Raw genomic sequence first — 16,407 nt, 5'->3', positions numbered from 1 at the left:
AATGATATGTTTACTTATCATAATATCATGTTAACTATATATATAACCATATATATGTCATCATATAGTTTTTACAAGTTTTAACGTTCGTGAATCACCGGTCAACTTGGGTGGTCAATTGTCTATATGAAACCTATTTCAATTAATCAAGTCTTAACAAGTTTGATTGTTTAACATGTTGGAAACATTTAATCATGTAAATATCAATCTCAATTAATATATATAAACATGGAAAAGTTCGGGTCACTACAGTACCTACCCGTTAAATAAATTTCGTCCCGAAATTTTAAGCTGTTGAAGGTGTTGACGAATCTTCTGGAAATAGATGCGGGTATTTCTTCTTCATCTGATCTTCACGCTCCCAGGTGAACTCGGGTCCTCTACGAGCATTCCATCGAACCTTAACAATTGGTATCTTGTTTTGCTTAAGTCTTTTAACCTCACGATCCATTATTTCGACGGGTTCTTCGATGAATTGAAGTTTTTCGTTGATTTGGATTTCATCTAACGGAATAGTGAGATCTTCTTTAGCAAAACATTTCTTCAAATTCGAGACGTGGAAAGTGTTATGTACAGCCGCGAGTTGTTGAGGTAACTCAAGTCGGTAAGCTACTGGTCCGACACGATCAATAATCTTGAATGGTCCAATATACCTTGGATTTAATTTCCCTCGTTTACCAAATCGAACAACGCCTTTCCAAGGTGCAACTTTAAGCATGACCATCTCTCCAATTTCAAATTCTATATCTTTTCTTTTAATGTCAGCGTAGCTCTTTTGTCGACTTTGGGCGGTTTTCAACCGTTGTTGAATTTGGATGATCTTCTCGGTAGTTTCTTGTATAATCTCCGGACCCGTAATCTGTCTATCCCCCACTTCACTCCAACAAATCGGAGACCTGCACTTTCTACCATAAAGTGCTTCAAACGGCGCCATCTCAATGCTTGAATGGTAGCTGTTGTTGTAGGAAAATTCTGCTAACGGTAGATGTCGATCCCAACTGTTTCCGAAATCAATAACGCATGCTCGTAGCATGTCTTCAAGCGTTTGTATCGTCCTTTCGCTCTGCCCATCAGTTTGTGGATGATAGGCAGTACTCATGTCTAGACGAGTTCCTAATGCTTGCTGTAATGTCTGCCAGAATCTTGAAATAAATCTGCCATCCCTATCAGAGATAATAGAGATTGGTATTCCATGTCTGGAGACGACTTCCTTCAAATACAGTCGTGCTAACTTCTCCATCTTGTCATCTTCTCTTATTGGCAGGAAGTGTGCTGATTTGGTGAGACGATCAACTATTACCCAAATAGTATCAAAACCACTTGCAGTCCTTGGCAATTTAGTGATGAAATCCATGGTAATGTTTTCCCATTTCCATTCTGGGATTTCGGGTTGTTGAAGTAGACCTGATGGTTTCTGATGCTCAGCTTTGACCTTAGAACACGTCAAACATTCTCCTACATATTTAGCAACATCGGCTTTCATACCCGGCCACCAAAAATGTTTCTTGAGATCCTTGTACATCTTCCCCGTTCCAGGATGTATTGAGTATCTGGTTTTATGAGCTTCTCTAAGTACCATTTCTCTCATATCTCCAAATTTTGGTACCCAAATCCTTTCAGCCCTATACCGGGTTCCGTCTTCCCGAATATTAAGATGCTTCTCCGATCCTTTGGGTATTTCATCCTTTAAATTTCCCTCTTTTAAAACTCCTTGTTGCGCCTCCTTTATTTGAGTAGTAATGTTATTATGAATCATTATATTCATAGATTTTACTCGAATGGGTTCTCTATCCTTCCTGCTCAAGGCATCGGCTACCACATTTGCCTTCCCCGGGTGGTAACGAATCTCAAAATCGTAATCATTCAATAATTCAATCCACCTACGCTGCCTCATATTCAGTTGTTTCTGATTAAATATGTGTTGAAGACTTTTGTGGTCGGTATATATAATACTTTTGACCCCATATAAGTAGTGCCTCCAAGTCTTTAATGCAAAAACAACCGCGCCTAATTCCAAATCATGCGTCGTATAATTTTGTTCGTGAATCTTCAATTGTCTAGACGCATAAGCAATCACCTTCGTTCGTTGCATTAATACACAACCGAGACCTTGCTTTGATGCGTCACAATAAATCACAAAATCATCATTCCCTTCAGGCAATGACAATATAGGTGCCGTAGTTAGCTTTTTCTTCAATAACTGAAACGCTTTCTCTTGTTCATCATTCCATTCAAATTTCTTCCCTTTATGCGTTAATGCAGTCAAGGGTTTTGCTATTCTGGAAAAGTCTTGGATGAACCTTCTGTAGTAACCAGCTAGTCCTAAAAACTGGCGTATGTGTTTCGGAGTTTTCGGGGTTTCCCACTTTTCAACAGTTTCTATCTTTGCCGGATCCACCTTAATACCTTCTTTGTTCACTATGTGACCGAGGAATTGAACTTCTTCCAACCAAAATGCACACTTTGAAAACTTAGCGTACAATTCTTCCTTCCTCAATACTTCTAACACCTTTCTCAAATGTTCACCGTGTTCTTGGTCATTCTTTGAGTAAATAAGTATGTCATCAATGAAAACAATGACAAACTTGTCAAGGTATGGTCCACACACTCGGTTCATAAGGTCCATGAACACAGCTGGTGCATTAGTTAAACCAAACGGCATGACCATAAACTCGTAATGACCGTAACGTGTTCTGAAAGCAGTCTTTGGAATATCATCTTCTTTCACCCGCATTTGATGATACCCGGAACGTAAGTCAATCTTTGAATAAACAGACGAGCCTTGTAGTTGATCAAATAAGTCGTCGATTCTCGGTAGTGGGTAGCGGTTCTTGATGGTAAGTTTGTTCAACTCTCGGTAGTCGATACACAACCTGAATGTACCATCTTTCTTCTTGACAAACAAAACAGGAGCTCCCCACGGTGATGTGCTTGGTCGAATGAAACCACGCTCTAAAAGTTCTTGTAATTGGCTTTGCAGTTCTTTCATCTCGCTGGGTGCGAGTCTGTAAGGAGCACGAGCTATTGGTGCAGCTCCTGGTACAAGATCTATTTGAAATTCAACGGATCGATGTGGGGGTAATCCCGGTAATTCTTTCGGAAATACATCGGGAAATTCTTTTGCAATGGGAACATCATTGATGCTCTTTTCTTCAGTTTGTACTTTCTCGACGTGTGCTAGAACAGCATAGCAACCTTTTCTTATTAGTTTTTGTGCCTTCAAATTACTAATAAGATGTAGCTTCGTGTTGCCCTTTTCTCCGTACACCATTAAGGGTTTTCTTTTTTCTCGTATAATGCGAATTGCATTTTTGTAACAAACGATCTCCGCTTTCACTTCTTTCAACCAGTCCATACCGATTATCACATCAAAACTCCCTAACTCTACTGGTATCAAATCAATCTTAAATGTTTCGCTAACCAGTTTAATTTCTCGATTCCGACATATATTATCTGCTGAAATTAATTTACCATTTGCTAATTCGAGTAAAAATTTACTATCCAAAGGCGTCAATGGACAACTTAATTTAGCACAAAAATCTCTACTCATATAGCTTCTATCCGCACCCGAATCAAATAAAACGTAAGCAGATTTATTGTCAATAAGAAACGTACCCGTAACAAGCTCCGGGTCTTCCTGTGCCTCTGCCGCATTAATATTGAAAACTCTTCCACGGCCTTGTCCATTCGTGTTCTCCTGGTTCGGGCAATTTCTAATAATGTGGCCCGGTTTTCCACATTTATAACAAACTACATTGGCATAACTTGCTCCGACACTACTTGCTCCACCATTACTCGTTCCGACACCATTTTTTCCTTTCGTTCTATTAACCCCTGGTCCGTAGACCTCACACTTCGCCGCGCTATGACCATTTCTTTTACACTTGTTGCAAAATTTGGTGCAGAACCCCGAGTGATTCTTTTCACACCTTTGGCATAGCTGCTTCTGATTGTTGTTGTTGTTGCGGTTATTATTGTTGTTGGGATGATTGTTGTAGTTGCTGTTGTTGTTGTTGTTGTTGTTGGGCCGTTTGTTGTAGTTGCGATTGATGTTGCGATTGTTGGGATGATTGTTGCGATTATTGTTGTAATTGCTGTTGTTGTTGTATTGGTGATTCTTATCACCGTTTTCCTCCCACTTTCTTTTGACTTGCTTCACATTGGCCTCTTCAGCAGTCTGTTCTTTAATTCTTTCTTCAATTTGATTCACGAGTTTGTGAGCCATTCTACATGCCTGTTGTATGGAGGTGGGCTCGTGTGAACTTATATCTTCTTGGATTCTTTCCGGTAATCCTTTCACAAACGCGTCGATCTTCTCTTCCTCATCTTCGAATGCTCCCGGACACAATAGGCATAATTCTGTGAATCGTCTTTCGTACGTGGTAATATCAAATCCTTGGGTTCGTAACCCTCTAAGTTCTGTCTTGAGCTTATTGACCTCGGTTCTGGGACGGTACTTCTCGTTCATCAAGTGCTTGAATGCTGACCACGGTAGTGCGTACGCATCGTCTTGTCCCACTTGCTCTAGATAGGTATTCCACCATGTTAACGCAGAACCTGTGAAGGTATGCGTAGCGTACTTTACTTTGTCCTCTTCAGTACACTTACTTATGGCAAACACCGATTCGACCTTCTCGGTCCACCGTTTCAATCCGATCGGTCCTTCGGTTCCATCAAATTCCAAAGGTTTGCAGGCAGTGAATTCTTTGTAGGTGCATCCTACACGATTTCCTGTACTACTAGATCCAAGGTTATTGTTGGTATGTAGCGCAGCCTGTACTGCGGCTATGTTTGAAGCTAGAAAAGTACGGAATTCCTCTTCATTCATATTCACGGTGTGTCGAGTAGTCGGTGCCATTTCCTTCAAAATAGTTAAATGGAACAAGTTAATCATACAGAATATTAAGAGTAGTTAATAGTATTTCGTAGCATAATATGAACTCATTTATAAAAGCTTTTTCTTCATATTAGCGTTTTATAAGTTTAAATTCGGGTAGTACCTACCCGTTAAGTTCATACTTAGTAGCTAATATACAATTCAACTACTACAATTCTATATGAAAAACTGATTATAATATTATTTCGCGTTCAAACTTTTATACAATATTTTACAAACTTACAATACCGCTTATTTTACATAAAGCATGAAATATAGCACACAATAACTTTGATACAAGATAGTTGTGAAGATAATTCTAGCTAGTACACAAGTCGTTCAGCAAAGGCAATAAAGACACGTAATTCATACGTCCAGAAATAAGTCATGCATTCTGGTTTTACTAGGACTACTTCCCATCCTTGGTCTTGTGCAACATAACCGTTATGGCCGTTGATAAGACAGCGTGTTGTAACGTCGTCAAAGGGACGAGGGTTACGTAATGTCCAACAGTCCCGTAATAATCTAAAAACCTCATTTCTTACCCCAATTACCGACTCCGTCACTTGTGGAAACGTTTTGTTTAATAGTTGTAGCCCGATGTTCTTGTTCTCACTTTGGTGAGAAGCGAACATTACTAATCCGTAAGCATAACATGCTTCTTTATGTTGCATGTTAGCCGCTTTTTCTAAATCACGAAGTCCAATATTCGGATATATTGAGTCAAAATAATTTCTTAACCCGTTGCGTAAAATAGCATTTGGGTTCCCCGCAATATATGCGTCAAAGTAAACACATCGTAACTTATGGGTTTCCCAATGTGATATCCCCCATCTCTCAAACGAAAGTCTCTTATAAACCAAGACATTCTTGGAACGTTCTTCGAATGTCTTACAAACTGATCTCGCCTTAAATAGTTGTGCCGAGGAATTCTGGCCGACTCTAGACAAGATTTCATCAATCATGTCTCCGGGTAGGTCTCTTAAAATATTGGGTTGTCTATCCATTTTGTGTTTTTAAACTGTAAAATAGACAAGAGTTAGATTCATAAAAAAATACTTATTAATACAAGCAATTTTTACATATATCATAAAGCATAAGAACACTATATTACATATATTACACCACACGAATACAACTATCTTATTCCGACTCGCTCGTTTCTTCTTCTTCGGTTTTGGTTCGTTTTGCCAAGTTTCTAGGGATATATGATGTTCCCCTAATACGAGCTGTCGTTGTCCACATTGGTTTAGAAAAACCTGGTGGTTTAGAGGTTCCCGGGTCATTGTTACAACTTAAGGACTTCGGGGGTTGACGATACATATAAAGTTCATCGGGGTTGGAATTAGATTTCTCTATTTTTATGCCCTTTCCCTTATTATTTTCTTTTGCCTTTTTAAATTCAGTTGGGGTAATTTCTATAACATCATCAGAATTCTCGTCGGAATCCGATTCATCGGAGAATTGGTAATCCTCCCAATATTTTGCTTCCTTGGCGGAAACACCATTGACCATAATTAACCTTGGTCGGTTGGTTGAGGATTCTCTTTTACTTAACCATTTTATTATTTCCCCCACCGGTTCTATTTCTTCTTCCGGTTCCGATTCTTCTTCCGGTTCCGATTCTTCTTCCGGTTCCGACTCTTCTTCCGGTTCCTCTTCGGGAACTTGTGAATCAGTCCACGAATCATTCCAATTTACATTTGACTCTTCATTATTATTAGGTGAGTCAATGGGACTTGTTCTAGAGGTAGACATCTATCACATAATATCAAACGAGTTAAGAGATTAATATATCACATAATATTCACATGTTAAAAATATATAGTTTCCAACAAAATTTGTTAAGCAATCATTTTTCAAGTAAACACGGTCGAAGTCCAGACTCACTAATGCATCCTAACAAACTCGATAAGACACACTAATGCAAAATTCTGGTTCTCTAAGACCAACGCTCTGATACCAACTGAAATGTCCCGTTCTTATTGATTAAAAACGTTCCATATTAATTGATTTCGTTGCGAGGTTTTGACCTCTATATGAGACGTTTTTCAAAGACTGCATTCATTTTTAAAACAAACCATAACCTTTATTTCATAAATAAAGGTTTAAAAAGCTTTACGTAGATTATCAAATAATGATAATCTAAAATATCCTGTTTACACACGACCATTACATAATGGTTTACAATACAAATATGTTACATCGAAATCAGTTTCTTGAATGCAGTTTTTACACAATATCATACAAACATGGACTCCAAATCTTGTCCTTATTTTAGTATGCAACAGCGGAAGCTCTTAATATTCACCTGAGAATAAACATGCTTTAAACGTCAACAAAAATGTTGGTGAGTTATAGGTTTAACCTATATATATCAAATCGTAACAATAGACCACAAGATTTCATATTTCAATACACATCCCATACATAGAGATAAAAATCATTCATATGGTGAACACCTGGTAACCGACAATAACAAGATGCATATATAAGAATATCCCCATCATTCCGGGACACCCTTCGGATATGATATAAATTTCGAAGTACTAAAGCATCCGGTACTTTGGATGGGGTTTGTTAGGCCCAATAGATCTATCTTTAGGATTCGCGTCAATTAGGGTGTCTGTTCCCTAATTCTTAGATTACCAGACTTAATAAAAAGGGGCATATTCGATTTCGATAATTCAACCATAGAATGTAGTTTCACGTACTTGTGTCTATTTTGTAAATCATTTATAAAACCTGCATGTATTCTCATCCCAAAAATATTAGATTTTAAAAGTGGGACTATAACTCACTTTCACAGATTTTTACTTCGTCGGGAAGTAAGACTTGGCCACTGGTTGATTCACGAACCTATAACAATATATACATATATATCAAAGTATGTTCAAAATATATTTACAACACTTTTAATATATTTTGATGTTTTAAGTTTATTAAGTCAGCTGTCCTCGTTAGTAACCTACAACTAGTTGTCCACAGTTAGATGTACAGAAATAAATCGATAAATATTATCTTGAATCAATCCACGACCCAGTGTATACGTATCTCAGTATTGATCACAACTCAAACTATATATATTTTGGAATCAACCTCAACCCTGTATAGCTAACTCCAACATTCACATATAGAGTGTCTATGGTTGTTCCGAAATATATATAGATGTGTCGACATGATAGGTCCAAACATTGTATACGTGTCTATGGTATCTCAAGATTACATAATATATAATACAAGTTGATTAAGTTATGGTTGGAATAGATTTGTTACCAATTTTCACGTAGCTAAAATGAGAAAAATTATCCAATCTTGTTTTACCCATAACTTCTTCATTTTTAATCCGTTTTGAGTGAATCAAATTGCTATGGTTTCATATTGAACTCTATTTTATGAATCTAAATAGAAAAAGTATAGGTTTATAGTCGGAAAAATAAGTTACAAGTCATTTTTGTAAAGGTAGTCATTTCAGTCGAAAGAACGACGTCTAGATGACCATTTTAGAAAACATACTTCCACTTTGAGTTTAACCATAATTTTTGGATATAGTTTCATGTTCATAATAAAAATCATTTTCTCAGAATAACAACTTTTAAATCAAAGTTTATCATAGTTTTTAATTAACTAACCCAAAACAGCCCGCGGTGTTACTACGACGGCGTAAATCCGGTTTTACGGTGTTTTTCGTGTTTCCAGGTTTTAAATCATTAAGTTAGCATATCATATAGATATAGAACATGTGTTTAGTTGATTTTAAAAGTCAAGTTAGAAGGATTAACTTTTGTTTGCGAACAAGTTTAGAATTAACTAAACTATGTTCTAGTGATTACAAGTTTAAACCTTCGAATAAGATAGCTTTATATGTATGAATCGAATGATGTTATGAACATCATTACTACCTTAAGTTCCTTGGATAAACCTACTGGAAAAGAGAAAAATTGATCTAGCTTCAACGGATCCTTGGATGGCTCGAAGTTCTTGAAGCAGAATCATGACACGAAAACAAGTTCAAGTAAGATCATCACTTGAAATAAGATTGTTATAGTTATAGAAATTGAATCAAAGTTTGAATATGATTATTACCTTGTATTAGAATGATAACCTACTGTAAGAAACAAAGATTTCTTGAGGTTGGATGATCACCTTACAAGATTGGAAGTGAGCTAGCAAACTTGAAAGTATTCTTGATTTTATGTAACTAGAACTTTTGGAATTTATGAAGAACACTTAGAACTTGAAGATAGAACTTGAGAGAGATCAATTAGATGAAGAAAATTGAAGAATGAAAGTGTTTGTAGGTGTTTTTGGTCGTTGGTGTATGGATTAGATATAAAGGATATGTTATTTTGTTTTCATGTAAATAAGTCATGAATGATTACTCATATTTTTGTAATTTTATGAGATATTTCTTGCTAGTTGCCAAATGATGGTTCCCACATGTGTTAGGTGACTCACATGGGCTGCTAAGAGCTGATCATTGGAGTGTATATACCAATAGTACATACATCTAAAAGCTGTGTATTGTACGAGTACGAATACGGGTGCATACGAGTAGAATTGTTGATGAAACTGAACGAGGATGTAATTGTAAGCATTTTTGTTAAGTAGAAGTATTTTGATAAGTGTCTTGAAGTCTTTCAAAATTGTATGAATACATATTAAAACACTACATGTATATACATTTTAACTGAGTCGTTAAGTCATCGTTAGTCGTTACATGTAAATGTTGTTTTGAAACCTTTAGGTTAACGATCTTGTTAAATGTTGTTAACCCAATGTTTATAATATCAAAAGAGATTTTAAATTATTATATTATCATGATATTATGATGTACGAATATCTCTTAATATGATATATATACATTAAATGTCGTTACAACGATAATCGTTACATATATGTCTCCTTTCAAAATCATTAAGTTAGTAGTCTTGTTTTTACATATGTAGTTCATTGTTAATATAATTAATGATATGTTTACTTATCATAATATCATGTTAACTATATATATAACCATATATATGTCATCATATAGTTTTTACAAGTTTTAACGTTCGTGAATCACCGGTCAACTTGGGTGGTCAATTGTCTATATGAAACCTATTTCAATTAATCAAGTCTTAACAAGTTTGATTGTTTAACATGTTGGAAACATTTAATCATGTAAATATCAATCTCAATTAATATATATAAACATGGAAAAGTTTGGGTCACTACATGGCCCATCCAACCCCGAAACATTTAGAGCACCAGAAGAGGGTGTTGAGTCGGATGATGATCAGAGTAGTTACATCCTTCAGTTAGAAAGCAAGCTAAAAGAGGCTGAGGACAAAATTAATGAGCTTGAATTGGCGAGGCATTCTGGAAATGATGATACACCACCTGGATTCCCAACCGCGTAATCCCAAACGATACCTAATGTGACCCAGAACCAGTTTCAGAATCAAATACCTAACCAATATTATATGCCACCACAAAACACTTTTACTTACCAAAATCCCATGATGATGAACCCATACCAAATGCAAATGTTTCATCAACCTTACATGCAACCATCCAAAAGGTGTACTTATAAAATTTTTCGTGATTGAAAACCCTCCGAGTTTTCTGGAAGTACTGATCCGACTGTAACTCTCAATTGGTTGCGAGAAATTGAAAGGGTATTTGAAGCGTGCCAGTGTGAACCCGAGCTGAAAGTAACATAGCTAGTCGAATGTTGAAAGGTAGGGCTATGATTTGATGGGATTCTTTGATTTCCAGTATACCGAAAGAGCAAGTGAGTACGATCACGTGGGAACAGTTTCATGGGAAGGTGTGTGAACAGTATTGTAATCCATTTGATATGAACCGAATCAAGACCGAGTTTCTTGAAATGAAGATGACACCTCAAATGACGATTGATGAAGTAGTAGAGAAGTATATGGATAAACTGAGATTTGTACAACAGTGGGTGCCAGACGAAGCCTCTCGTATCCAGCATTTTGTTAATATCATTCTGCCAGAGTACCTAACTTTTGTTAGAACAACTACATCCTTGTCTCAAGCTGTTGTGATGGCTAAGATGGTAGAAAGTGATGTTCAGGCCACCAGAAACAGAATGTTTGGTAATGTGCTACAACAAGGTGGGCAAGTATCTGGTCAATCAGGATCTAAATCCAAGAAGTCTAGTGGGTTTAAATCGAAGGGTAAAAGTTTTCAGAGTAGTACTGGATCTGGATCAGGTAAAGGGAATTGGTGTCACACGTGTCGATCTTCTCACAGTGGTCAGTGTTCTGAGGCTACAAGAAGATGCTTAAATGTGGTGTTGTTGGGCATGAGTCTTCAGCATGCCCGTATCCGAATAGTGTGTGTTGGAGTTGTCACAAACCAGGGCATCGTGCAATTAGTTGTCCGTCGAAGAGTGGTAGTTCCGGGGCAGGGTCAGGGGTGCGTTCAGCATTAGCTGGAGGGTCAACTGCCTCGAGTGGGCAGAAGAGGAAGAACCCTTCAACAGCAGAGGCTAGAGCTTTTCAGATGTCGGTTGAGAATGATGTGGCAACCGACGAAGTAATCACCGGTATGTTTCTAATCAACTCAATACCTGCTCGCGTATTGTTTGATTGTGGTGCCAATAGGTGTTTTATGTCCCTAGATTTCTGTGCTAAGTTGAATTTACCAGCTACTGTGTTACCCAAGCTGGTTAGTGTAGAAGTAGCCGATAGTAAGACCACACCCGTCACAACCTATGTGACTGGGGTTTGTATAGAGATCGAAGGGAAGTCTTTCCCGGTGACTTGTTTAGTGTTACATATTCCTAGCTTTGATGTAGTACTAGGAATGGATTGGTTGAGCTCGCTTAGGGCTAATATTAAGTGCAATAGGAAAATGATTACCTTTCGTCTGACCGATGGAACCCGTGTTGTGGCCCGAGGAGAACGGAGCGGGTATAATCTTTCGTTGATAACCATGATGAAAGCGAAAAAGTCGATGGGAAAGGGTTGTAAATCATTTCTTGCATATGTAATTGATGCGAAGAAAGAAAAGAAAATAGTGGCTGATATTCCGGTAGTATCAAAATTTTCCGAAGTGTTCCCAGATGAGTTACCAGGTCTGCCGCCGGTAAGGGAAGTCGAATATAAGATTGAGTTGGTTCCTGGAACAACTCCAGTTGCAAAAGCTCCATACTGATTAGCGCCGTCTGAAATCCATGAAATGATGTCACAGATTCAAGAACTATTAGATCATGGGTTTATCCGACCGAGTTCTTCACCGTGGGGTGCTCCGGTATTGTTTGTTAAAAAGAAAGATGGGTCAATACGTATGTGTATTGATTATTGTGAATTGAATAAAAGTACAGTGAAGAATAAGTATCCGTTACCTCGAATAGACAATTTGTTCGATCAGTTACAGGGTGCTTCATTCTTTTCTAAGATAGACTTACGATCCGGATATTATCAGGTACGTGTTGCAGAATCGGATATTCCGAAAACAGCGTTCAGAACAAGGTATGGTCATTATGAATTTCTTGTCATGTCGTTTGGGTTGACGAATGCGCCAGCAATCTTCATGGATCTAATGAATAGAGTGTGTCGCCCGTTCTTAGATAAGTTTGTGATTGTGTTTATAGATGATATACTAGTGTATTCAAAGACCGAAAGTGAACATGCTGAACATCTGAGACAGGTTTTGAACATGTTGAAACGTGAACAACTATTTGCAAAATTTTCAAAGTGTGAATTTTAGTTACGTGAAGTGCAGTTTTTGGGTCATGTGATTTGTGCCGAGGGTATAAAAGTTGATCCGACAGAGATAGAAGCGGTAATGAATTGGAATTCTCTGAAGACTCCGACTGAGATTAAGAGTTTTCTGGGATTAGTCGGTTATTATCGCAGATTTATCAAGAATTTCTCGAAAATAGCGGGTCCGTTGACTAAGTTGACTCGTAAAGATGTAGCCTTTCGATGGACTGATGAACATGAAAAGGCTTTTCAGATTTTGAAACAGCTACTGTGTCAGGCACCAGTGTTAGCTTTACCAGAAGGTTCAGACGACTTCGTGGTATACTGTGATGCATCATATGTTGGGTTGGGTTGTGTATTAATGCAAAGAGATAAAGTAATTGCCTACGCCTCGCGACAGTTGAAAGTTCATGAGAAGAATTATCCAGTGCATGATCTTGAAATGGCTGCAGTAGTGTTTGCTTTGAAACTGTGGAGACACTATTTGTATGGAACCCATTGTGTTATATGTACAGATCACAAGAGTTTGCAGTATATCTTCTCACAGAAAGAATTGAATATGCGTCAGAGACGATGGCAAGAGTTGATCAAAGATTACGATTGTGAAATTAAATATCATCCGGGTAAGGCAAATGTGGTTGCAGATGCGCTAAGTCGTAAAAAGTCAAGTGAAAATGTGAAATTTCTTCGTTTGAATATAACTTCAGATTTGATTAACAGCTTAAAAACCATTCAGGCCTGTGCTTTAGAGGACGAACACATTAAATCTGAACAAATGACCAAACGAAATGTGGACTTAATTGATGACTCACGTGGACTAAAGACCTTAAACAATCGTGTTTGGGTGCCTAAGCTTGGAGATTTGAGGGATTTAATCATGACGGAAGCTCACAAATCCAGATTGACAGTACATCCGGGTAGTAATAAGATGTATCATGATTTGAAAACAGTGTATTGGTGGCCAACAATGAAATCAGATATCGCCCGTTATGTCGAAAAGTGTCATATATGTGCTCAAGTGAAGGTCGAACATCAGAAACCTTATGGTTCGTTACGTCAGTTACAGATTCCAGAGTGGAAATGGGAACATATAACGATGGATTTTGTGACCAAATTACCTCGAACTCAGAAAAGACATGATATGATTTGGGTAATAGTGGATCGCCTAACTAAAAGTGCTCATTTTCTTGCTACTCGTGAAACAGCTTCGTTAAGTGAGTTAGCCGAATTGTATATAAACGAGATAGTTAGTCGACATGGTGTGCCGTTATCGATCGTTTCAGACAGATATTCCAGATTCGTGTCAAATTTTTGGAATAGTCTTCAACAGAATCTAGGTACACGTGTGAATTTAAGTACAGCTTATCATCCTCAGACAGACGGATAGAGTGAAAGAAGGATACAGACTTTGGAGGATAAGTTAAGGGCTTGTGTGTTAGAATACGGTGGTTCGTGGGATACACATTTGCCGTTGGTCGAATTCGCGTATAATAATTCATATCATTCGAGTATAGGGATGTCGCCCTATGAAATGTTATACGGTCGTCGTTGCAGAACTCCGACTTGTTGGTTAGAAGCCGGGGAGAAACAGTTTGCAGGTCTCGAAATTGTTCAAATGACAGCCGAAAAAGTTGCAATTGCGAGAGAAAAGTTAAAAGCCACTAGAGATAGGCAGAAAATGTATGCTGATCCGCGTAGACGTTCGGTAACCTTTAATGTGGGTGAACGAGTATATCTGAAAGTTTCGCCGTAGAAAGGGGTTATCAAATTCGGTAAACGTGGTAAGTTAGCACCGAGATTTATTGGTCCATTTCCGATCAGTGAAGTGTTGAATGATCAGACTGTGGTGTTAGATCTTCCGCCAGAGTTAGCCGGTATTCATAATACATTCAACGTATGTTATCTTCGTAAGTGTAAAGTCGACGATGAAACACAACTTCTTCCTTTAGAAGATTTAAGGGTCGATTTGAATAAGAACTTGGTGGAAGAGCCGGTCCTGTGGTTGACCAAAAGGTGACTAAGCTGAGAAAGAAAGAGATTCCGATGGTGTTGATTGAGTGGAAACACAGTTTGGGTTCTAATCTTACGTGGGAAACGGAAGAGTTGATGAGAAAACGCTATCCTCGTTTGTTTGACCAAGACCAGATTCCGAGGACGGAATCTTCTTAAGGGGGGTGGATTTGTAACAGACTGAAACCCGTGCTAGTTGTAAGTTGCCTATTTTGCCCTTAGGGTTTGTGCTTAGTCTTAAGTGCTTTTATTTTAATTATTTTATTAGTGTTTTATTATAATTGTGTTGTGACCAGTTTGTGACAAGGGTCCCAGAACAGGTTTGTTTATTTTATTTGGACCTCGTTTGGGCTACCTAATCTTGTGCGAAAGATTTTAGATAACTGGTAAATACCCGTGTGTGATGGGGTATTAATTTTTAACACATAAGAGTGTAATATCTGGATGTTTCCATCCATTTCACCTAATTTCTCAAAAATAAGAACGTACCAAACTTCATCCCTTCATAAACCCTAATTGAATCTAAGTCTTAAATTGGATTGTGAGGCTTTAAGGATTGATTCATATCATCCTTGTGATCATTTATCCAGGTTTGTTAGCTTGAATTTGTGCTTTAATTCATAGAAATTGAGTTTTGGGTGTAAATGGGTTTTTGATGATTTTGAGCTTGAATCTCCATATTATGTGTTTGTATGTGTTAATTGATGTTAGAAATAGGTTGTATATATGTTTAGTAGCTTCCACGTGCTTAAAATTTGATCAAAATCGCTCAAAAATCGAGTTTTTGGGGAAAAAATCACGAAATCAGCGAATGTGTTCGAAACCAGTTGCTACAGTATTTTGCTACAGTATTTGCTATAGTACCGAGTTGCTACAGTGTCACTATTTTGCTACAGTGCCCGAGTTGCTACAGTGTCACTATTTGCTACAGTGCCCGAGTTGCTACAGTGTCACTATTTACTACAGTGCCCCGAGTTGCTACAGTGTAACTATTTGCTACAGTACCGAGTTGCTACAGTGTCACTATTGCTACAGTCCGAGTTGCTACAGCATCACTATTTGCTACAGTACCTTTTATGAAATTGAAACGGGCGTAACTTTCAAAACGTAACTCCGTTTTTGATGAATAAACTATCGTTACAATCGTAATAAAGAATACTTTTCAATGGTGAAATTTTAAGAAACTAGATAAAACTGTTTTTGGGCCGGAAAAAGAGTTTTAGTGTGTATGTCGTGTTTTGCACGCACCTGTATGCCATTATTGAGTGGAGTCATGATGTAGACTCATAAAATTATGAATATATGGTGCTATGACCTAGTTAATCGTATGAAATGATTATATTATTTATTGGATATGTATATTAACTTTGTTTGTGTTGTTCTCAGGTTATAAGGACAAGGAGGAAGCTCAGAAATAATAACTGAGCAGTTGCTGGTAATTGGTGAGTCGGTCTATCTCCGGATAGAGTTTAAGTAGCATATCATGCTACTGTGGTTGACACTTTTACCATGCATAGTGTAGAAATTGCCATGTTAGAATAATATAGTATGCCTGATGTTGTATGTGATTTATGTGTACACTGTGTGAATGGCACCAGTCGGGCTTAGGGAGACTGGGGACTCGAGACCGTGCCTAGGAGAGGTTAGAGTCCGTATGAGGTCAACCGTGCCTAGGGGAGGTTGGGTCCATAGGCTACTGATTGTAGAGTATAGTGTGAATGATGCATCCCCTGCATCTGGATAACTATACTGTGAATTGAGTAGCAGGGACTATCGGTAGACTCAAGTCTGATCAGCTAGGAG

The sequence above is a fragment of the Rutidosis leptorrhynchoides genome, chromosome 11, assembly GCF_046630445.1.
Source record: "Rutidosis leptorrhynchoides isolate AG116_Rl617_1_P2 chromosome 11, CSIRO_AGI_Rlap_v1, whole genome shotgun sequence".
NCBI classification, from domain to species: domain Eukaryota; kingdom Viridiplantae; phylum Streptophyta; class Magnoliopsida; order Asterales; family Asteraceae; genus Rutidosis; species Rutidosis leptorrhynchoides.
The sequence above is the reverse complement of the archived record's forward strand: the minus strand, read 5'-3'. Positions refer to the sequence as shown.